The sequence below is a fragment of the Protopterus annectens genome, chromosome 2.part0 (genome assembly GCF_019279795.1).
Source record: "Protopterus annectens isolate FY-2018-M chromosome 2.part0, PAN1.0, whole genome shotgun sequence".
NCBI lineage: Eukaryota > Metazoa > Chordata > Ceratodontiformes > Protopteridae > Protopterus > Protopterus annectens.
Window position 1 is genome coordinate 682,880,642 of NC_056728.1, and position 24,416 is coordinate 682,905,057.

A 24,416-nucleotide genomic window follows, 5' to 3' on the forward strand; every position below is an offset into this window, starting at 1 on the left:
GGTCGAGCAGGATGTATCTGAGGAAAGTATGTCACAGGATGATGTTCTGGAAACATCTGTAGAAGATCTGCAGGAAACAGAGAGTAAAGAAGACACTCTCACTCCAGAAGAAAATGATATAATGGAAGACATGGTTGATTTAATACAGAATGATAGACATATTAAGATAGATGAAAGAAGTAGATTACAAAAAGTAAATAAAACCCAAAATGTTAGAAGATTGGTAAAACATATGAGTTCATTATTCAGGACTATTAAAAGAAATTCATCTGATATAATGGAAATAAATTTGATATACAACTGTGCAGCTAAACTAATAAGGAATGAAGTGCTTCCACAAAAGCAGAGAGTAACAGACGAAAGGAAGGGAACAAGAAGAGCGCCACCATGGAAACTTCAAATTAAGAAAACTGTAAAGCAACTAAGACAAGAGGCATCTCTCTTAGAAGAATAAAGAAGAGGGCACACATGATCAAAAATCCTTTGAAGTATACAGTATATGTGGTATAAGCAACACACAGCATCAAAAGAGACCAGGATTTATCATATACTCCTTCCAATAATAAACAAAAAATATCAGAACACGTACAAAAACTTAGAAAGTATGCAGATAAATGTAAATGAAAAATACAAAATGAGCAATTCACTGATGACCCAAAAAGGTTTTATAGAGAATTGGGAAACAAAGCAAAATGAACAGAAACACAACCAGAAAAAAGAAACAGGTACATTTTGGAGAAGTAATTCTGAGGACCCTGTTGAATATAACAATAATTCTGAATGTATACAAGAATTAAAAGAAAAAATAAGTAGCTCTAATATGGAGAATATGAAACCAGATGAAGTAACTTAGCCAGAGAAAATGAGACATTAAGAAAATATCCTCAATGGAAAACCCCAGGTCTAAATTTAATACATAACTTATGACTAAAGGGAACAACATCTTTACACAGAGATTTAGCTCTGACTAAAATGATGTACATGCATAACTCAGACACAAGCCTGATTAAAAACAAGAAAACAATACTCCTTTTTAAGAATGAACCTGTAAGCCATCCTAAAATAATATATAAATTATATACTGGAATTGACACAAACAGGGTTTATAGCCATCTAGAAACAAATTCAATCATTACAACAGAACAAAAAGGTAATAAAAGAAATTCATATTGCGCAAACAATAATCTATTTTTGAAGCCATAATAGAGAGCTATAAAAGGGGAAGAATCTAAGTATGACATGGATATATTAAAAAGATGTGTTTCATGTCATTCCATATTCACGTATTATGGAATGTTTACAGATGTATGAGATACACCCTTGACTGATAAATTGCATTGCAGTTAATATGAAATAGTGGCAAACCATTCTGTAGCTAAGCCATGAGGAAGGATAAAAATTTAAAGGGGTATATTCCAGGGTGATTCTGTGTCACTACTGCTGTTTTGTCTTGTCCTTAACCCATTAAACCATTTACATAACAGATTACACTATGGTTACTGCTTAACTCCAGTAAACCCACCTTGCTTAAAGATATCTAATCTACTTTTTGTGTATGATTTAAGATTGTATAGTTCATCAGATGAGGCTCTGCAAGTTAAATCACAAATGGATGAAACTCTCTCAGATGAAATAAGAATTACATTTTATCTTGGTAAGTGTACAAAACCAACATTTATAAAAGGAAATCTGCAGTATCACAAGAATGTGATATGAAGAGCTTGGGGGAGTATATAAATATTTGGGAATAAATGAAGGAATGAAGGATCAGCAATAAAACATGAACAAGTGACAGTATAGCTCATTGAAGAATACTTAGAAGACTAAAGCTAATACTGAAACTTGTCTTGATATCTAGAATTAAAATCCGAGCAATAACCAATTTCTTCCTCCTGTTCTGGCTTAGAGATTGACTGGCTGTGAAAAGCATTGAATCAGTTTGACAAATTATTCATGCTTATCGAATGATATAAAAAAGACAGTGCTTACAAGATTATAAATCCTTTGCTCAGGAGGTGATATGGGCTTCTTGAAACTGGCAACATGTATAGATCTGCAAACATATTTACTAACCTCATCAGATCCAAACATGGAGAAAACTAAAGCACAAAGAAAAGAAGTCTAGGATTACATCTTTGCTTAGTTTAGCAGAGGTATTTTAGAACAGAGTGGAAATGGAAATCAAACCAGAAAAAGATTAAAATCAGACAACTGAAAGTACTAAAAAACAAAAGAAAGTATATAAAGAAAAGGACCAAAAAAAAAGGAAGAAAATGGGGAAGTATATAAATATAGATACATATAGAAAACTCCTAGGACTGCATGTTGATCTAGACAATGCAAGAATGGTCAAGGAGAGGTGAATTTAAACCAAAAATATGAAAGGCTAATAATGTTGGTCCAAGATTGTGGGTTACCTACAAATTGGTTACAAAATCTATTGAAAATGGAAGAAAAAGACAAGTGCAGTCTCTGTAAAACAAGCTTGCGACAGTTGCACAGCTCATTGCATTGCATGATACAATCATGGCTGATGATCTGCCTACTGAAAGGCACAATAAAGTGGCAAGATTGTTGCACTGGGAATTGTTTAAATACTGCAATATGGATAAGAAGCCACGGAAGCTTGAACCACAAAGCATTTTTGATGAAGTACATATCTCCCATTACCAACAGTTGAGGAAATCAATGCAAGAAAAATAGATATAATAGTTCATGAAAGAAGAAAAGTACCATTGATCATTGAAATTGCTACACCCAGCGGATATAGTGTCGTGTGTACTGAGAATCACAATGTCAAAAAATATCAGGATTTGTAAGTAGAAATAAAAGCAATTTGGAAGAAAGATACCCAGAAAGTTTCAATAGTAATAGGAGCAACAGGGCTAAAAAATAATTTATAATCATACTTAAAATGCTACCAGTGCATGATACCCTGTATGAACTGCAGAAGGAGGCAATTCTGGGTACATTGCAGTTCCTGAGAATAGCACTTTTGCTAACATCAAAGACTGAAGCAGTTCTAATTTTAGGAACTTTAATCATACCCTGACTTAGGAATGGGGTTCATTACCATCAAGGTATTAGAAGCCAAAAGCACGTGGCAAATTAGAAAGAGTGAAACCACACTATAAATAATCCCATTTCCCTTTTAACCCCCCCCCCCCAATTTCTCTTTTGTCACCATTGTCCCTCTAACTAACCCTGGCCTCTAACAATCTTCTTTTTTACATTCATGTAACTTCTGTCATCTGTAACCCACTATGTGGCATTCTGTTCCTTTAGAAACAAGAAACAACACTTACATAGTGTGTATAGTGAAACCTGAAGAAAATACTATGCTACCATATGTTATAATCTAGCAAAATATTGATCACCTTATTTGATTTACTCACTCTGCTCTCATAACTGAAATGTTTGGTTACATCAATCTGTATGACATTTACCATATAATTAAATAAAACTAATATATTTTTATGTCGTTTGAAATATTGTATTACAATAACTTGTGTATTTTTCATTTAGTCCTGTATAAACTATACTGTTAGTTTGGTCTCCTTTGTTCCCAGGCTGAAAGTAATCCATTTGGATCACCATTCCTGACTGATTAAAAAATGCATAAATAAATCAAATAATAAACATGTTTCAGGCCAGTGGCTAACTGTAGCTCTAGAAATATCATTGGCAACCATGCTATCCTGTTTGGGTGCACCCCTGCTTTCTGCCCATCACGCCTGCTCCATGTTTGTGCATGCATGTGCTATATTTGTGTATGTACTCACACAGCACTGACCTGGATTAATGCAAATAATTGTTTTGTGTAATCAAATTATTTGACATAACATTTTCAAAACAATGACAATTAACTGGGCACTGGCTAGCATGAGGTGAAGTGGACATCATGTCTAGCCTTAACATAAATAGTTACAACTGTTGGCATATGAAAGAGGGTCTACTCTAGACACAAGGAATGCCTTAACATTACTGATATACCAGGATAAAAAAAAAAAAAAAAAATATATATATTTTTTTTTAAACATAGTTTTATTTTCTTTCTTATTTCAAACTCTTAAAAAATTGTAAAGCTATGTTTACACACTCCAAAATCTTCATGGTAGTTTTTTTTCCTGTGGCAGAAAAAAGTCATTAATTGGATGACCCCTTTTTTGTGAACATAAAAAATGAAAATGAGCTGACAAGATGAGGAAATATATGAAATGTAATTGAAATGTGAAGTGTAACTTTGTGCAGCTACAGGAATTACCTAATTGCTTGCATATAATTAAGTTATAAAAGAGCTTTCTGGGGCCTATTTTGCCTCCTCAAAGTTGTCTATCTACTGTCACTCTCCCTGTCTACTTGGTCTGCTTAGCCTCTTAATCCCCCTGAATTGAGGCACCTAGGGCAGCATCATACTGCAGTGGGGGAAGGTTTTCCTTTAATCTACAACCCATTTGAACTCACCTGATAACACCCCATGGATAGTATATGTAATGGGCGTCAGTACTGTCCAACCCCCTGACTATCACAAGGGGCTACACTCACCCACAAGAAATACTATGTGATGTTTAGCAATCTACACCAGCACCATGATTCATGCCACTGTGCCCTGAGTGTGTATGTGTGGCTCTCTCCTACCTCCTACACCAGTACCATGACTCATGCCATTGTGCCTTGACTGTGTGTGTGTGTGTGTGTGTGTGTGTGTGTGTGTGTGTGTGTGTGTGTGTGTGTGTGTGTGTGTGTGTGTGTGTGTGTGCCTCTCTCCTACCTCCTGAATGGGCAAACCCATTCTCCTTCATGGTGCCATCAGGCATCTAAGCTGTCAAACTCGACAGGTTTGATTTCCTTATGTCACTGGTGCACTCTAAGTCATAAAGAGTTGTAGTCTGAAATGCAAAGGGCCACAAAAATGCAACTGAAAAACTCTTTAGAGATATAGCTTACAGATTTGTGGAAGGACTACTTAGTATACAGATTCTATTACTTTGTTGTGGTAGAAGAACCTGTTCTTCTGTGTTTAAAAAAATAACTTATGTAATTTGTCAAAGCTACTATCCCTGCATTCAGTATGAAGAGAAGTTGTAAGGTAAAATAGATACAGTTGAATTTGAATTCAGTGTAAAGTAATCAGTTTTGCTTAGAAGATCTTTGTATCCACATTTGTATAACTTTGTTGGGAAAATCAAAATCTGCCTGTAAAAATTTACCATGTTAGAATACTTAGGTTCAACATGTGTTTAGATAGAGTCAGCTAGGTTTGTTTAGCTGTAAGTCAGATAATTTTTAAATGTTCTGTCTGTATAACTGATTGCTGTCTTTTACTCCTTGTGCAGCTGCTTATACCGTGGGATAATTAATATGTATCTGCACTGACATCTTTATTGTCTACGTATTTAATGTTTGTATTGATTATTTTTATAATTTATATTTGGCTATATCAAGAATAGTATGGTAAGTGATGTATTTGGTTCTTAGCCATATCTAGGCCAGTGACAGTACTACCGGGCCAGCATGAAAGCTGAGGTGGGGGGGGGGGGGATGGTTGAAAAATTCAACAAGCTTTCTGAGGGAACTGTGTGTGTGTGTGTGTGTGTGTGTGTGTGTGTGTGTGTGTGTGTGTGTGTGTGTGTGTCTGTGTGTGTGTGAAAATAATGATTTGTTTGAAAGGTAGCTGCTGTGGAATAAATTGTAGTTCGCAGAGACAGAGACAGAGAGTTGTAAGAAAGAAGTGCACGGTGCAAGGCCAAGGACTCAGCTCTGTATATGGTCAGTGAGTAGTCCTATTCTGGTTGTGGATATTGAAAACCCACACCCAGGGTAGTAGCACATATTTTGTTTATGCTCTTGGGGATAGGTTACATTTGCTGAATTGCTTATTAAAATCAGATTTGTCTGCATTTCACTTTAACCTGTTGGATACCAGTAGTAAGACTCACAAGACCATCTCTCTGGTAGCCATCAGATCTATTTCAGGCATTGGAGTGGATACAAGAGCCATAGCTCCTCTTCTTCACATACCTAGGAGGTACACTGATTAGCAATGGTGGGATTCAAACTACTAAACAGACCATCACAGGTTGAAGGAGGTGGGCCATCTGTCGCAATTACAACTTGGGGGAATAATGGGAAGAGGGTATGCTCTTTTTGCAGGTGCTTTCATTACATTGTAAAGGGATGGAAGTGCAGTATTTTTCCAGCTCTGCTGCTAGAATACAACATGAAAGAAGAGTTGCTTGGAGGTTGATTTTATGCTTCACTCCGTGTGTGTGTGTGTGTGTGTGTGTGTGTGTGTGTGTGTGTGTGTGTGTGTGTGTGTGCGTGTGTGTGTGTGTGTATGCGTGTGTGTGTGTGTGTGTGTGTGTGTGTGTGTGTGTGTGTGTGTGTGTGTGTGTGTGTGTGTGTATTTCTACAACTCTTATACTAGTATAAAGGACATAGCAGCAGGGGAAAAGAGGCTAGATTCATATACTGTTAGTACTTATATGACAACAACGAGGTACAGAATCCAACCTGGACATGAAAATGATAATGGGTTACACTTACAGTAGATGTTTGATATAATGGTTATGTGGCATTATTTTGGCAATACCTTACTATGTGTCCTAACATGCAGATCTGAAGGCAGCAAATAATGAAGGTTTACTCCGTGCCAGCAGGGCAAACTTTATCCAAGCAATCCCCTCAGCTTAGTCCTTGTGAGTCTTTGACAAGAATAGGCAATGTAGTGCAATGACACAAAGAATAGCAGAGATTCTTCATGAATATCTTTCTTTATACTCAAACTGCAGTCAAAATACAATTCCTTCCACTTTATATTATGGATTAAATGTAGCAGGCTCCAAAGTCACATATACTTATGATGAACAAGTCATGATTAATTGTCCATTAACCTTGTTTGATTAGAATAATCTGCACTATTTTTTTTATTTTTATTTTTTATTTAACATTTGTTGACCGGGAAAGTCCGACTAGGTTCCACAGATCCTGTTTTCAGCGGAGGCCCGGGGAGAAATGCTCCAGATGTCATCCTTTAAACTTACTTTTATTTAAACTATTTGCAGTATGTATGTATGTACATATATAATATATAAATATATATATATATATATATATGTGTGTGTGTGTGTGTGTCTGCGTGCATGGATATGAGGAATTTACTAGTAGTTTATTAACTAAATTAGTATTAAAAGTGCTTATAAGTTTATTCTTCCCTTTCACATACTTTTCCCTTGTGATATCCAAGATGTCTTTACTTTTGACAAATATCGGAAGGCAGAAATTGTCTTTGTTAATCTGAGAAAAGGATATTTTGAGTAGCTTCAGTAACTGTTGTCCAAGACTGATGATTAGATCCTAACCCTTTTTTGTTCGTTTTGTGACAGCTGATTCTGTGGTGACCAAACGTAATGCACTTCTCCTTTTCCTGAAAGCTGAAGTCTGCAACCTAGAGTATTGAGGTCCCCAGCACATAAAAAGACAAGTGACTTAATAGGTCAAATGTATTCCCTGTATGCAAATTTCTACATTTGCTACTATCAAAATTGCAAATTGCTTGTCAGCTGTCAGTTAGTGTCCATATGAAAAGATTTTTTTACTCCTTTCATATGGGCATCAAGGTATGCATATTGAAAAGCCCCATCTTCTGGCCACTGCTGTTGCTTATATTCATCAATGTCTTGCCTTTGTGTGCAGGTAGCATTCTGGTCATTTTTCTAACACAGTAGACAACCAAGCCAACATCGACCTTGCACAGATTACCCTTCACTTGAGAAGCTGTCAGCCTAGGTTTCTTTTAAAAAGAAAAGTTATATGCTGTTTTAGTCCTTCTCTGATCTAAGTCACCTTTTCTCTACAATAGATCTATAAAGATCAACAACAGAGTAGGTTGAGAATTTCAAAATTATGCTTCTTACAAGCTTATGCAAGTACCTTGTAACAGCTCTGTCTGGAAGGATGAACCTTAGCTCTTCCGCTTTGCCTTCTACTACTTAATACAAACCCACCATTATAGTTTCCATGTATCTGAAGCAATTTCTGATATCGCCCACCTTTTTCTAAGTTGTAAAAACAAAATGAAAACTCCAGCAAAGCTAGAGCTTCGACTGAGTGACCTCCCAAACCTTTTGGATCAGAGGCAAATAGGATATATACAAATAATCCTTATGAACATCAGGTGTTTTAGCTAATTGGCAATTCTGAATGTCCATGACTTTGTCATTTTACTGGACATTTTCAGATCAATAAAGCCAAACCCCACTAGCTGCGGATATGCATATTTCAGCCTTGTTATGACCTCATCAGCACAGCACAAGCAAAGTATTTGACTAAGCATTAGAAACACAGGGCTGTTATACCCAGCTGATGTCCATTATCATCAGGGTCACTGCAAAAATATCCCAAACAACAAACAAACAATAAGTAAGAAGGTCACTGCAATTGTCCAGTAAAATGACAAAACAAGTCATGGACATTCAGAATTGCTAATTAGCTGAAACACCTGATGTTCATAAAGATTATTTGCATATATCCCATGTGCCTCTGATACAAGAGGTTTGGGAGGTCATTCAGTCAAAGTTCTAGTTTTGCTGGAGTTTTCATTTTGTTTTTACTGATTGGTTTTGCAGTGACCTTCTTACTTATTGTTTTAACCTTTTTCTAAGTAGAAACTGTCTTAGTCCCTCAACCTACCATTAGACACTAAAGATACTGATTGAACCCCTGCCACTGTAAGTGGCCAAGCTTCTTTTACTCACTCCCCCCTTATTATCTTATGCATAACTTGCTTGTTAGTTTAATTTTTTTGGATACTTTTCGCATTTAGCACACATGGTCATGTACCTCTTCACATGCCCAGTTTGGTCTAAAACCATGCCTACTCGCCTACTTTTTTTGTTTTGTGTCTTTTTTTTAATTCTTAAAATTACTTATTGCCTCCAGCTACTTAAGGTATTTTATTTCTTCTTTTCCAAGTTTTTCATGTTGTATTTTGTACAATAGCCATCTTGGGCTTTATGGTTGCTAACCTTTAGTGATTATAGTCTACACTGAATACGCAACTTTAGACTGCACTGTAGCTAATTTTCATTAAAATATGGGGTATCTCCAAATGTGATATTATTTCTTAGAGGCCATGACCAGTAATCAAAAATACATAAGTTAATAGATAACTGAGCAAGAATTAAGAAAGAAAAAAAATCAAAATAGAAAGATCTAGATGATGTATATGTGTGAGGATGTGAGCTGCTATTGATGGTTAGTGGATCATGCTGTACACCTAGTTTCTATTATGGATTTTTTTCTTTAAAATTTCCATACAAAATGTGTGTGTAAACCATCAGAGATATCATCAAAGGAAATAACCTGCATAATTCAAAAGCAACAGGAGGTATGCAGTAGTTGGCCTGGCCTCACTCACTGCCAAATCATTGTTGACTTTAGAAGGCTTTTTACTATTCTTTATTCCAATACGGTGAGCTGAGAGCTCCCCTTCTTAAAAAAATGATATAAAAATAGACAAAAAAGCAGGTTATATATGTTACTTCTCATTTTCTTTACAAGGAAAGACATAAGGGTCACAAATGCTATTATTTATCAGAGGTAAACAAAGGAGCTCAGGCTCGGATAAAAAATTTCTTTCCCAAGTCACACAACATAGATGAAGATGAAGGAATCAAAGCCTGGATTTACAGCTCACTAGTAACTGTTAATCATACTGCAAGGTATATGTCATAACACACAGGTTACTTTTTGTTTTGGAGATGAGGAAACAGTCTCATGTTTACAGCTAACACACTGCACCTGGAGGTATGGCAAAATAATAATAGCTATTGACTTCACTAATATTTCATTTTACATTGAAATTCCTTAAATAACAATTAGTAATTTGACATACAAGAGCAGCCTAAGAAAATATCTGTATATGTTTGCAAATATTTACTATGCATAATGGGAATTAAAAAAACATTTTTAGTTGTCTGTGCAATCATTTTTATGTATACACTATGGTTATAGGTTGCATCGGACTCCTATAGCAACTTCTTGACTATTCACTATCATCCATGGAGTTTACTAGGGAAGTAGAGAACCAAAGTAGATTGTCAGGCCTTTTTTCCATAACATACACACACTTACATACACCTATACCACATACAGTTAGAGACAATTTCAATTAACCAGTTTGTCTGTTACATATCCTTGAAATGTGGGAGGAGAGTGGAATATCAGAAGAAAACACTTTAGCTGAAGTTAATAATCCATAAAAACATTTTTTAAATATTATTTCTTGCACACTGTGGAGTTAGAGATGTAAATGTAATGTAAGAAAGAATACTGACATTGTCATCTTATGCAAAGACGTCTTAAGATGAACTGTTAAGAAACTAATCTGTTCAGAGTTCAGTGTTTTGCAGCTGTGTTACCAGTGAAATGTCTAGAAATAATTAAGCAACATTCTATGTAATATTGCCAAAAGAAATGAATTCCCAGTTTACTACAACTTGTAGCATTAATACATGTCCTCTTTTTAAGACTTTGGCAGCCTACAAGCTTTTGCAGCAAAAAAAGATTGCAGTAGCACCTTTTGTAATAATAGGGGATAAGAAATTCAAAAACTTATTAAGAATAATTATGATTTGTGTGCAATGCTGCCATGGTTAGTAATCCTTTTTAATCGGCCATTCTTACTTTCTCAGCATAAAAATCACTTAAATCAATTAATGTGCCTTAGAAATGCTGACAAATGTTTCCTTAAACAAGAAGAAATTAAAAGTTTAAAACGTGCTATGAATAGACAGGAATATTGCAGTGTATACCTGCAGGAGAAACAATAATTGCCATGTGCAAATTCACAAGAAATAGTAGTAGAATAAACTATGTAAAGTTCTCTTCAACTTTAGCAAGATTTGCTCTGCTTTGTACATCAGTTTCATTACCTGTATATCAGCTGCATTGATGATCTACTATATATCTCCTTGTAAAAGTGTCAGTCCACAAGACTATCTGGTTAACAAATTAGGCAAACAAATAGATACCTCTCTATGTCCAGCAATTCTATCTGGTCACCCAGATAAATAAGCACACAAATACATAAATAAAGAGAAATAAAAAGGCAGGATACATATCAGGATGAAGTTGGAGAAAAAAGTAATATTTCTTTACAGCAGACAGGGTGGAAGACACCTGGGCCATAATCTGCAGATAGTGGGATGGCAAAGGCAATCAGGACTGCAGGATGTAAGCAGTGGGTAACCACATCTATAGTTTAGCAGGAACCAGCAGTAACAATGCAGGCCCAGTCATTCTTTTAATAGGTTGGGAATTGACAAACATGTATAAATGATGGTAAAACATTTTATTTATTAATTTAAGGTAAGCTAAATGGAGCCAGGGTTCCATTTTTGGCTATGACATGGCCCAATAAAAACAAATTCTAGAGCATAAAAGCAACTGTGAGTCATAACTGAAAGGCTGAGAGCAAACTGTGAACTAGCAGAACAGAGAATTAGTTTACTTTTAGATTTTGCCATTGCAAGCCCAGTACATTACTGTCTGCCAGCACGTGTGCTGACCTGGAGGGATGAGGCACATCATGATAATAGAAGTTAAGAGGGTGTTGTTACAATTACGTGCAGACATTTTGAAGCAGTGTACTGAAAATTTGTGTCTGAACTGGGCAAAATGAAAACACATACTTTAAGACTATATATAGTAAAAGGCCAGGAATAACATTCAAGGGTATACTTGTATAGAAACAAGGCATATGGGTCTACATAGAAAGTGCATAACAATTGGGTGTTCAATTCTGTTTGTAACAATGCAAAGCATCTGCTCTATTAAATGATTTAATATACATTGGTCCAAGTTTTTATTACTGGAATCTGTGTTGCAGAAATTGGCTTAACAGCAGAAGACAATAAGCTTAAGCTAGTATGATGTTTAAGTGTGATTAAAATCTTACCTCGCTCTACCCTACCCTCTTACCCTTTCTTCATCTATCCCATGTCTTCTTGATTACCTGTTTATATTACCTCTCCACAGCACATTCTACTAATCATTTCCTTGGGTGGACAACTCCCTTCTCTACTAAAAAATCTTTATACACCAGGGGAATAATTAGCCCCCATAATTTATCACCTCTGTCCCATCCTTTCCCCTCTGTCCTGTATGCTTAATATGAATCCAACACATCTCCATGATATTACCTTGTGCACTGATATCATGTCCTCCTTGACTCTTCTGGTCTGAATAAAGAAGAGATCTAGATTCCTTAGCCCCTCATCTTATACCTTCCCTTTCATCTTCATCCCATGCATCCTTGTTGTAGCTTTCCTCTAGATTCCTCACAGCTCCTTGATATCCCTTTCCTTATATTACCCCTAGAACTATACCTTGTGCTGAAGGTATGGTCTGAAAAGGCCCTGTAGATTGGAGACATTACTTCTTTGTTTATAGTATCTAGCTCCAGTTTTCTGTTTGCTGCTGCCATTGCCCCCTTGCTGTGCTACCGATGGTCCAGGTATGTCTAACACCCATGGATTCTTTTCCTTAGTGTTTGCCATCAGTTCCATTCCCAACACCAGTTTTGCTGTGGTGTTCTGTATACTCTTTCACCATTCTATTTGTGTGTCATCAGTGAAGAGGTGGCTTCTGTTGTCTAGTCCCATAGGCCCGTCTAAGGAAAACACACTCAGCAATAGTGGTTCCTGCACAGATCCCTCCAATAGTTCACTTAACACTTTCCCAACCACCTTTTTGTGTGGGACTGAATCAAGGACCTAAGTGAAGTCCAGGTAGATCACACATACCAGTACTCTTTTGTTAAGTTCTTCGTAAAACTGAAATGGGTTGAACTGATAGTTGTGACCATGACCACAGGTCTACTGCTGTCCTGATGATTATTATGCACTATAAAGATTACCAGCCTTCCCCTAAGGCTTCCCTCCATGACTTTATCTGCGGCTGCATCTTCTTTGCTTTGAGCAGGGAAAGAATGTGATGTTAATATTTAGGGACGCTGACTATGATCCTGCATATTTTATTAATAGCCACTTGCAGTCTTCAGCAGTTTCTAGGGGCCCAGCAGAAACAACTGGCTGTGCAGACTGTGGGATAGGTAAAGACTTACTTGGCCAGTGTGAAACTGGTTTCCTTGTTTAGTAGATGTAATATTTTATGTCAGACTAATTATGCCATCAGCACCGAAAAGGACTTTGCTTTTATCTATTAAACATGTAAGAGGACTGGGGTATAATCAGACCCTAGGTATGGTATTTAATGTGGCACATCATATCAAGGTAACTCAGGGCCAGTCATAGGTGAAATGGAACCCTGGGTCCAAGGAATCAATGGCAACTCTGATGGCATCCCTCTGATTTCCTCTAGCGTCTGATTTTCCATTCTCTAAGGAGGTATTCCCCCCATTGCTTTCACTAGTCATGACTTACCTTCTCTGACTAGAATACAATGTATACCCTCAACTTATATTTTTGAGTGTCTCAGCCAATTGGAAACATTTTTTGTTATGTAAGGTGTATGCCTGAATACCCCTAAGCACAGGATTTTACCTACTGTTCCCCTTAACTCATTAAAACTAGCAGTGAGATGTTAAACATGCCCATAGCACTGCTAGGCTGCTATGTCGATTTTTTTTGCCGAAACTACTTCCTCACATTTAACTTTCTTTAGTCTCAGAAATCTATGCAATTGTTATCTGGCCTGCTTGCAGTTAGAAATGTCGCACTTAATTATTTGACTGCCTGTAGGAATTAATAAGTTAAACTTATAAAACTAACATGGGGGTCAAAAACCTTGAAGCAAGTTATACTTTTGCCTGTCACCTATTCAGTGAAACGGGTTTGATTGTCCATGGCTTGTTATTGCAAAAGAGTTAAAGACAAAACCAAATACCCTGTGACACACCTCCACTCAACTGCCTCCTTCACTGTCCCAGAAACTGCCTCCTCCACAGAGTTTTCATGAGAGGATCTAGATCAGGAAACTACCTGGCAATATTTGTCAACCAGCATCAGCAGCTGTCTATTGTAGTTAATTTCAAACAGCAAATAACAGCACAAAGATTACAATCAGGTTACTTCAGCCAAATAAAACAAGAATGATCTTCACTGTTTTTTTTTTTTTTTTTTGTTTCTTTTACTTACGTCAACAATGTTTTCTTCTGACTGAAAATCATGAATGATCAAGCCAAATGGATAACACAAATGGCTGTTTCAAAAATGACTTTCTCTCTTTCTCTCATTGTATAAAGGGAAGGTAAACTGGCATTGTCTTGACTTAAAATTTTTGCCTGTTTCCTAGAAATCAGCAATTAGAAGATGAGCACCTATCATCACCTAAGGTGAGTAACATACATAGTGTCTGCTGCTGGTTATCCTTCACAGTACCAAGGATGGGCTATGTCAGCCAAAGCCAACATAAAAAGTTTCAGGTTTCACACTCACACATCCTGTTATAAGCTACTTCTTTTTTCCTTTCACAAACCCTTGTATTACAAGATGATAACTTCTGCACTGTCCATTTGCATTTAGAAGCACTCCTGTAAAATAATTTATTAACAATTTAATTTATTACAGGGATAACATTTTTAAAGGAATATTGGGCTAGACTTTTAAAGATCCTAATGGCTCAATGGCCTAGTAAGTATGGATGAACCTATGAACATGTAAAGGTTGCAGAAAGACAGCCTCCCATCAGCCATCTTTATCTGTCATGTAGTACACAGATTTATTGACCAATCAAAGAATATAGTCATGAGAAGCAGCCAGAAGGACCACATACTTTGCCAGAGAGACTATGATGCCTTTTGTACTACACCTGTTCACAAGCCATTCTTGCACAGGAGAAAGTCAACAGAACTGTTAACACCCCAAAAATAAGAAAACAGCAAAGAAATGGATAGCCTAATAAGAATGGAAAAATAAAGAAAATTCAAGAAGCAGTTTGAAAACACTTTACTGTAGCTCACCCTGACATCCACATCAAGAATGCCTTGTTGGGGTTATAGAGTCTGAACAAAATCCAATAAAATTAACAAATGCAGTATTAATTATCATATCAAATACTGCAAGTTCAATACATTCAACAAGCACAATTATAGACTCCACACTTTCAAAATTATCCAAGACATAAGCAATTAAGAAAGAACAGTAATATTCAGAATAATCTACAATGACTTGAATCATCTAAGTTTAATTAATATTACCCTGGCAAAAGTGAAACATGCATCAAATGCAGTGCTTCATTTGGTTAGCCATTGACAATAATGGCACTTTTGGGAACAGGCAGTCTGCTTCAGGTGGGTCTATATTATAACATCGAATTTTATAAACAGCGAATGTTATAATATCGAACTCGTAATGTCGAACGCTGAAAGCAGCGAAGGTGCAGGACACCAAATTCTTTCCCAGGGAAAGAATTTGGTGGGCCATTGCTGTGGCTTCACTGTTTTCAGCGTTCGATATGTTGGAACGTTACGGGTCGGGTTCAGGTAAGTGTGCGATTGTGTGTAGGTTAGGGTTAGGGGCGAGTTAGGGTTAGGGCGCGGGTGAGGTGAGTGTGCGATAGTGACGGACCTTAGGGTTAGGGTTGGGTTAAGGTAAGTGTATAGTGTATGTAAAGTTTAGTTTAGGTTTAGGTGTAGGATTTTAAGTGTATGTGTGTGGATTGCTGTTTTTTGTGTGTGTTTGTGTTGTGTGTATGTTTCTCGGAATAGCGATTTTTTTCCCTGGGAAAAAATTTGCTATTCTGACTGTTCGATGTTTTCAGATTTCGGTGTTTGGCGTTCGATATTATAACATTCGATGTTTAAAAACTTCGATGTTATAATATAGACCTGCTTCAGGCTACTTTCTACATCACAATAACAGGAGTGCAGATTTTATAAACAGGTCTGCTATTAAAAACTATATGTTATACATGGCCTGAATTACCACAATGTATCCAACCTCAAAATATTAGCATGTCAATTAAAGATATATTAAGTTAATGTCAAGAAAAAGTGGTCTAGTGGAAGACAAACAAGACAAACTTTTCCTTGTTCTACCACCTGTAGAGTGATGCAAAAAGAATATATAAAATACATACATCGCAGATGGTAACTAGAGGTCAGAAATGAACCTTTGATGCTAGAGATGTGAGGCAGAATCCTTATTCATTTGAGCTTTACACCAGATAAGTTCTACATTTCTGAAAGCTCGACATTAAAATTAGTTCTGTCTCTGACTAGATTCATTGAAACACAAGTATCAGGGTCTCACTCCCTGTGATATCTGTATTGGCACTATTTTATACTGAGAAAAATTAAAAAGACAAATGTCTTAAATCTAAAGTATGGCATCATGGAACATACATACTGTTCTATGAACCAAACCATTTGTTGTTATATCAATATCCAAAAAAAGTTTGTAACTCAGATGCTGTTAGCACAAGAAGCATTCTGGATTCCTTTTCATCTTAAACATTATTGTTTCATGAAGCAATTAAAACAACCATAGGATAAATATTCCAAAGGAACTCAAGAATGTAAATTTCTGGACTACCCATCCATGCTGGAAGTGTGTGAAAATATACCTCTCAACTGCTATGATTTAGACATGCAGCTATAATTCTGACCATCAGATTTAACCTTACTCCTCCTAGATTTACAATGTTCCTCATACAGTCATACATGTTTATGAGTACATAATTTAGTAAATACATAACCTAAGCCTATGCTAAGATTCACTATCATTAATTATAAAGGGTTTAGTATATAAACAGTCCCTATTGTTAAAAATAAGAAGGTGCTCTTCTTTCTGATCCTCTGCTATGATTTTTAAAGGCCATTTAATGCTTAGAGGCTGATGGGTATGTGGGAAAAATCTGCAAGCTTTAATAGCTAAAGATTTTGGAGTTTTTATCCTGAGTTATACAGCATATTTGTCGCCTCACAGTAAGACGTTGTCCTGTTCGATTCTCAGCTAGAGCGTCTTCTGCGTGGAGACATGCGTGAATGGGCGTACCTTTGTTGAAGGTTGTGCGTCAGGGCCGGCAACTCGGCACGTAAAAATCTACTGCCAATCATTAGCGGACCGGAGTTCCGTTGTGGCGACCCCCAACCGGGGAAAGCCGAAAGACTCAACAATAACAACAACATACAGCATATCACCAAAGAACTTCATTGACAATTTACAAATGTGATTTTGAGTGGTGCTGTACATTGAATTACCAGTAAAAATCATCTTTGTATTAGTTGATGAAGTGACACGTGTTATTTGAGCTGGGTCTGATCAGCTCCACTCAAGTAACCATGGTAACCATGGAGCATCTGAGTAGTGCTGCTAGTCAATTGGCCAACCAGAGTTTATGGAGGCTTCTGGGGTGCACACTGTTTCTATAACTGCTGCTGGACATTGCTGCAAGTCAGTGGACTATAACAGTATTGCTCTAGTTAAAAAATGACATGCACTATTCAGAAGTGTGCAATGAGGGTGAGGTATTCATGAGAAATAGTTAAATGCATCTCTTAAGATTGCTGTAGTCCAATGTCTGTCCTTAAAGCTAAAAATAAAAGAAGAGCAAATGAAAATGGTGTACTTTAACTAGATGGAGCCATAGGCAAATGCCTAACTTATGTATGGCTAAGGCTGGACCTGTGGTAACTTCCTCAAAGAAATGACTCCATCTTTAATCTCATTGTGATGTCAAAGAGCATGACTTTAGTCTTTAAACTTTATAAGCTGATGCCTATATTGCAAAACCACTAAGGTATCTTTGGTAGGTTTATAGACAATATTTTGGGAAATGAGACTGTAGACTTATTCAAGGACCAGCTGTATCTGTCATCACCAACAAGTAATGTTGGGATGCTGGGAGGGTCAGGAAGCAAATAAGTTAATGAATTTGATAAACAGGACTGGACAAAGGGCAGAACTCTGTGGAACACCAGTGGTGACTGAGACCAAGTATCAGAGAGTCTAGATGAACTTTACCCTTACAAGGTTGCTGCTAAGATTAAGATAGCCATGGAATCATTTCAGTGATATGTAATATATAGGCTGTGTGACTTAAATTCTGATTGTAGTCCACTAGTCCAGAGTCTTCCTAATGCAAGCTACTACTGTTTGCAGCTGCTCATCCACACAATATTACCACGCATATAATTCTTCTTAGAACTAATATTTCTCCCTATGTAACTCATCACCAATATAAAGCAATAAATGTAAATATTCTAGGCAAACTACTCTGTTGTTAGGCTCCTTCCCTAAATTCTGTTTTCTGTGACTTGTATTCCCTACATTTTATGTCTCACTTAAGGATTGAATTTTTTGTTATCAGAGTACTTTCATTACATTGTCTGCATAAATCATGTTGCATTGTAAATCATCATGTTGGAAACTCTCTGGGCCTCAGCTGAAAATGGGTCTTCTCAACCAATCAGACCTCCCTAGTAAACAAATGTAAAATAAAATAAAATAAATGATCTTGTAATCTGATACAGAGTTTTCCGTTTAACCTTTCTTTCTCTGTACTGGATCAAATATTCATACTGTTAGGGTAATGTGACCCTTAGGAAAACCATCTGTGTGTTTATTAAGGAAGTAGTAGCTATCCAGCTAACTTGTTATATGCGTAGCCATATACTGAAGCAGTACAGAGATAAAAGTATCCTGTGTCTTGACAAACCGTGGTAAAAGCCAGTCTGAGCCAGCAGAACCATAACCAGGACATTTTTTTAGTCATGCACTGATGTCATTATAATTCCCATAAAAAGATAGGTATCATCAGTGGCGTAGTATCAGTTTTGTAGTAAGGAAAGCCAAAATGTAAATGTGTGCACGTACATGTGCGTGTGTGCATGTGTGCGTGTGTGCGTGTGTGCGTGTGTGTGTGTGTGTGTGTGTGTGTGCGTGTGTGCGTGTGTGCGTGCATGTGCGTGCGTGCGTGTGTGCGTGTGTGCGTGTGTGTGTGTGTGTGTGACTGATCTATATACCTTAAATAATGTCAGTGATTTATGTGGTGTAAAGACATTGTATCTTCCATTTGGCTGTGTTTGTGTGTTTGAGATTGGTCTGTTACTGCCAGAACATCCATCATGACTTTAAATAACAAAAAAACCCTGATTTGTGTTGAAATGCTTTTTAAAAAAAGAAACAACAACAAGAAAAAAAAAAACATGAATTATTTTGTTTCTAGGTATTACAACTTTATCTTTGCTTAACTGCAAGGTGACTAAAGGTAAATGGATTAAAGTATCACATCAGTTGAGAGTATCATGTGTATGAAACATAACCCATAATGCACCCAAGCAAAATCCAAGTAACAGCTTACTTTTTCTCTTCATGCATCTGTAGAAGTAATCCACACCCAGAGCAAGTTAGTCATCAATTGCTGTAGCAGTGTCTCAGACAGGCAAGCTGATTTACAGTTCAGTTTAGCATCAACTTATACTCCAAATATATCAGCAGGTAAAAGATAAGATACGCTAGCAATCAACAAATACAGGTTTTGCATGAAAAAGCACTGGTGACACCAGTTTATTAAGATACATTCGATGGTACCCAAATGTCTACCTATGAGTTTAGAGTTGAAGCCAGGCAGAATTACACCCCTTCACATTTTCTTTGTGGTAGTCTTGTGAAGAGTCATGCTACATGGTTATGCGAATCACATCTTTCAGGATGACTACGGAAATCCAGAGACATTTTTTTAACACATCTCCCTATTTCAGAAGCTTAAGGCATAAGCGATAGGGGGACAGATGATACGCAGATAAGTGGCATAGAGATGAATCCACATCATTTGCATACTAAATGAGTAAATAGCCCAGAACTTATGCCACTAAGTAGCCATTTACCTCAAGAATACGGACTTGCAAGAGGAAGGGGAAAAAAGGGATATGCGCTACCATACATTTAGAAATGAGGCACAATTACTGACTTTACTTAAAGGATTTATTGTATTGTATTTTAGTGCTTTTGCATACATGATCATAACTGCTGAAGTGGATGTTGGGAGAAATGATTAATTTTGATGTCAGTGAAGTGCCTGTGCATACAGGACAAACTACTGAAGGGGTCATTGGGGTAAATGTTTCATTTTGCTGGTGTCAGTGAAATATTTGTGCATACATGGGCAAACCACTGAAGGTGTAGTTAGAGCAAATTTTTAATTGCGGTGTCACTGAAGTACCTGCCCATACATAGACAAACTACTGAAAGGGTTGTTGGGGAAATGTTTCATTTTGGTGCTTGTGCATACATGGACAAACTACAGAAAGGGTCTTGGGGAGAAATGTTTAATTTTGGTGTGAATGAAGTGCTTGTGCAGATATGGACAAAGTACTGAAAGGGGTCGCTGCGGGAGGTGTTTCATTTTGGTGCTTGTGCATACCTGCTGAACCTACTGATGGGATTGCTGGGTGAAATATTTCATGTTAGTGGTTGTGTATAGTTGGTGAAACTACTGAATGAATCACTTGGAGAAATGTTTCATTTTGGTGTTTGTGCATACTTAGACAAGCTGTACTACTGAAGGGATCAGTCAGGGAAATGTTTCATTTTGGTGCTTGTGCATACCTGGATATAATATGGAAGGGATTGCTGGGGAAAATGATTCATTTTGGTGTTTGTGCATACTGGTTTACTATCATGTCCACAAAGTGCCTTCCATCATAGACGGCAACATTGAAAGGCTGTTTTCCAAGCTGCTAGACTTTGAACAGAAAGTTAGTAAACAACATCATCGAACAATGAATGGAACATGTGTGTGTGTGTGTGTGTGTGTGTGTGTGTGTGTGTGTGTGTGTGTGTGTGTGTGTGTGTGTGTGTGTGTGTTGGGGTAAGTGTTTGGCTGGTACTGCAAATTGTTTTACATTATTCCCATGGCTAGGGCATATGATGCACTTCAGGCAGTAAGCAACGTTCAGTGGGCTTGCACTGTAAAACAAAATTAAGCGTATGGGAGAGACTGTATGAAATCAGCATTATCTGACTGGCCTGCTTCACTTCATCTAAACAAAGATAATGCATGCTTTCTTTCAAAGAAAGCATGCATATTATCTTTGTTTATGCAATGTCTTTGGAAAAATAAAAGTTAAACAAGCAAGACTCCTTTCCTTTAATGTAAGGAATAGTCATTGTACCAGCAATCCCCGTGCTATACCATTGGTTATCATACTATCATGAAAATATCCCAAGAGTTGATAAGCGGCATTAATGGGACTGATTCACTGGTCAGAAAGTATTGCAAAAATATGTGCAAACAGATTGCAGTGGTGAAATTCTGATTATTTAGGAAAAGTGCCACATGTTATTGTTTTGTTTCACTCTTCCTGGGAGGGGATTAAAGTCTTGCCAGGAAGCTCAAGGATTTTTTAGAGGCTTTGAATGGTGTGACTTTAGGTAAGCTAAGTTTGCTAACAAATCAATTTACTTTTCTTTCCTGTGGACAAAATGTGACCTGTCCTGAGTGGTGATTTGTATTTGAAATGTAGCCTATGTAATCTTAGTGACAAATTATCTCATAATTTCAAAGATTATCTGCTTGTCAAGGTTGGGTTCATAGCACAATTAAGAATAAAGTCACAAGAAGAGATTATGATAAAGAGAACTAGAGGCCTGGTGATAAACAAAGGTTAGCCCCCTCCTTGCAATTTCTTCTTAAGGTTGTGTCACCACAAAGTTAGACTATACCGCAAGCTGTTAATTTTCTTTCCTGAATAAGTAGTCATTTAAACCTAGTTCTTCATGGAGGTTATATACAGCTTAAACCTAATTCTTCATGGAGGTTATATACAGTATTAGAGTTGCAGCTGAAATGACAACATTTGCATTAGAGAAGATGTTTGGGAAAACATATCAAATGAATATTGCAATAACCAAAAAGACATGCAGACTTTATTGCACAGCAGTTAGGTTACAGTAATGAAGTCGCAGCTAGGGCTACCACCTGTCCCTCTTTACACAAGGCACTCCCTATATCAGTGGTGCACAACCTTTTTGTGGGGAGGGCCACTACACAATTTCTTAATGCATCTGCGGGCCACCTCAAAACATAGTAGGTCATTACGAATTAACAAGAAGTACAGGTGACTGGCAGTTTTACTTAAGACAGGAGTCATGAAATTGCCTGTTTTCTACATTAACTTTGCATTTAACTTTATTCTGGCTTGCAGCCATGACTTATTACAAACTCTTGCAGAAAGTTACTTCTGTTTACAGACTCTAAGTTATAAACAAGAAAGAATAGTTACTTCTGTGGCTAAAATTAGAGGTGTGCGCAACTGCGGTCAATTAGGTTTTGGTTACTCTCTGGGGCCGGATGGCATTGCATGGTGGGCCAGATTTGGCCCCCGGGACAGACATTGTGCACCACTGCCCTATATGGATAGTGCTCTCCTGCAGATAAACAAATAGCATGATTGAAACTCCCAAATGTCAACATCTGTGGTCTACAGATGTGCAATTGTAACAGTTCCCAAGGATTGTGCAGTCTCAGAGTTAGACTATATAATCAGCAGGTGGTGGGGGTGAGGGCTTGCTCCCCTACAAGAAGTGTTGTTTATCTTTTTTTTAGTTGTTATTTTGTTTGCATTTTGCAATGGTATTCTTCATGCATGTGTAGTGTCATGTTGACATTTGCATGTCGAGGTTTTGCTGTTGACATTATTGATGTCAATATTTGTGTGTTTCAGTGTAAGTAAATAGTTCCATATCTATATCTATCTATCTATCTATCTATCTATCTATCTATCTATCTATCTATCTATCTATCTATCTATCTATATATCCTTATGTGGTCTTTCTGCCTCCCCACAGTCGACCATCAGCTCACCTCTTGGTCCTGTCTTTATTCACTAGGTCAACCAAACCTGCCTTTTCTCCACTGGCTGAACCTTAACCCACATCCTGGGCCAGTGAGGATATCAAGAACCTTGGTATGGCATCACACTGCTGTTAGAGAGTGTTTTACTTTGTATGGCCTAACTGTTTCCCCTACCTGTGCTCACACTTGTGCATTTTTCCAGGATGGGTGTTCAGTGGAGCATGCTTGTGAATTGTTCCACTTCTATGGTGACTCAGCCACTCTCCTTGCCTCTCAGTCTCTCTCTGGACATCTTGGGTGAGGGATGTGCCTAAATGCATACACTACCTCCTTCTCTCCCTCCCTCTTTGTGATGGGCATATGCCCATAATCCCAAGCCACTAACTGAACTTGGTCACCTGGGCAGACACAGGGCTTTATCCCTTTATGGTATAGTGCTGGTGTGACTATTTGATATGATCTTGTCCTCCTAAGTCCTGCAGACATAAGCCACAGCTTGGGGGGGGGGGGGGTAGAGGGTACTCACAAACTGTAGAGACTTCACTTGCCTTACACAAGGTATAACCTACATGTTAGTTCTCTTTGCTGCTTTGTGAAGCCATTTGCTCCTACAGTACAGACTATGTTTGTCAAGGCACAATCAGCAGCAACAGAGAAAGCAGCTCATGTGAACATAGTGCTGTAGTACAACTGTAATGTAGCACTAGCATGTTACACACAGTATGGAAAGTGTTGAGTGTTTTTGTACAGTACATAGCAGAGCAATTGTCTTCTTTTGTTAATATCGTCAAATAAGAGAGCAGTCAAGTTGTTTTACTACAAAAGGAACCTGCATAAGAAATATTTTACTGTACAAGTGAGAATTAAAGGAAATTGTAACATTCTTGACAGCTATATGCCTTAAAATGCCACATTAGATTCACAGCTGTAAGTAAAAAGTTGACATTATCCTAAGAGATTTTGTTTTATCTAAAGAGAATGAGTAGTAATAATTTCAGTAATAATAATATATTGAAAATGTGACAAAACTGGTGTATAATTAAATGGAAGCAGCATCTGCAATCAATTCTGTTTTAAATAACTAATGAACACTCAAGCATGCCTCATTGAAGAGTTTTGGATTTACAGCCCTAGATTATATGGTAGATAAGCCCCTCTTTCCACCATTCTGTGACATCAATCCTTGCACACCTAAAGTAATATAACCTACTCTGAGGTTATGCGACCTCATGGTAAGTTAAAAATAGTGTAAGTTTGATCCTGTATGATGGGATGATGGAACTGAATGATCACAGTTCACCTGTAATGTTCTTATCATATCAATAAATGATAACATCATTATGGAGATATCAGTCAAATATCTTGTAATGTTCTTGATGCATCTAAATGAAGTTCAGCAGCATTGTGAGGATGCTAGCTATGAATGTTGTAATGTATATAAAAATTTACCGCATAGCAGTGCTAAGATGCCAGTCATAGGTTCTGTTGTGTTCTCTCTGTATATATATATATATATATATATATATATATATATATATATATATATATATACTGCATTCTGGACATGTTGATCCAGGGTCCTGTAATATTCTCCA

At 37.2% G+C, this 24,416-nt stretch overlaps 1 pseudogene; it reads left to right on the forward strand.

Annotated features, from left to right (window-relative positions):
* The window catches only part of LOC122792771, a 143,092-nt pseudogene that overhangs the window by 249 nt on the left and 118,427 nt on the right, over positions 1-24,416 (forward strand).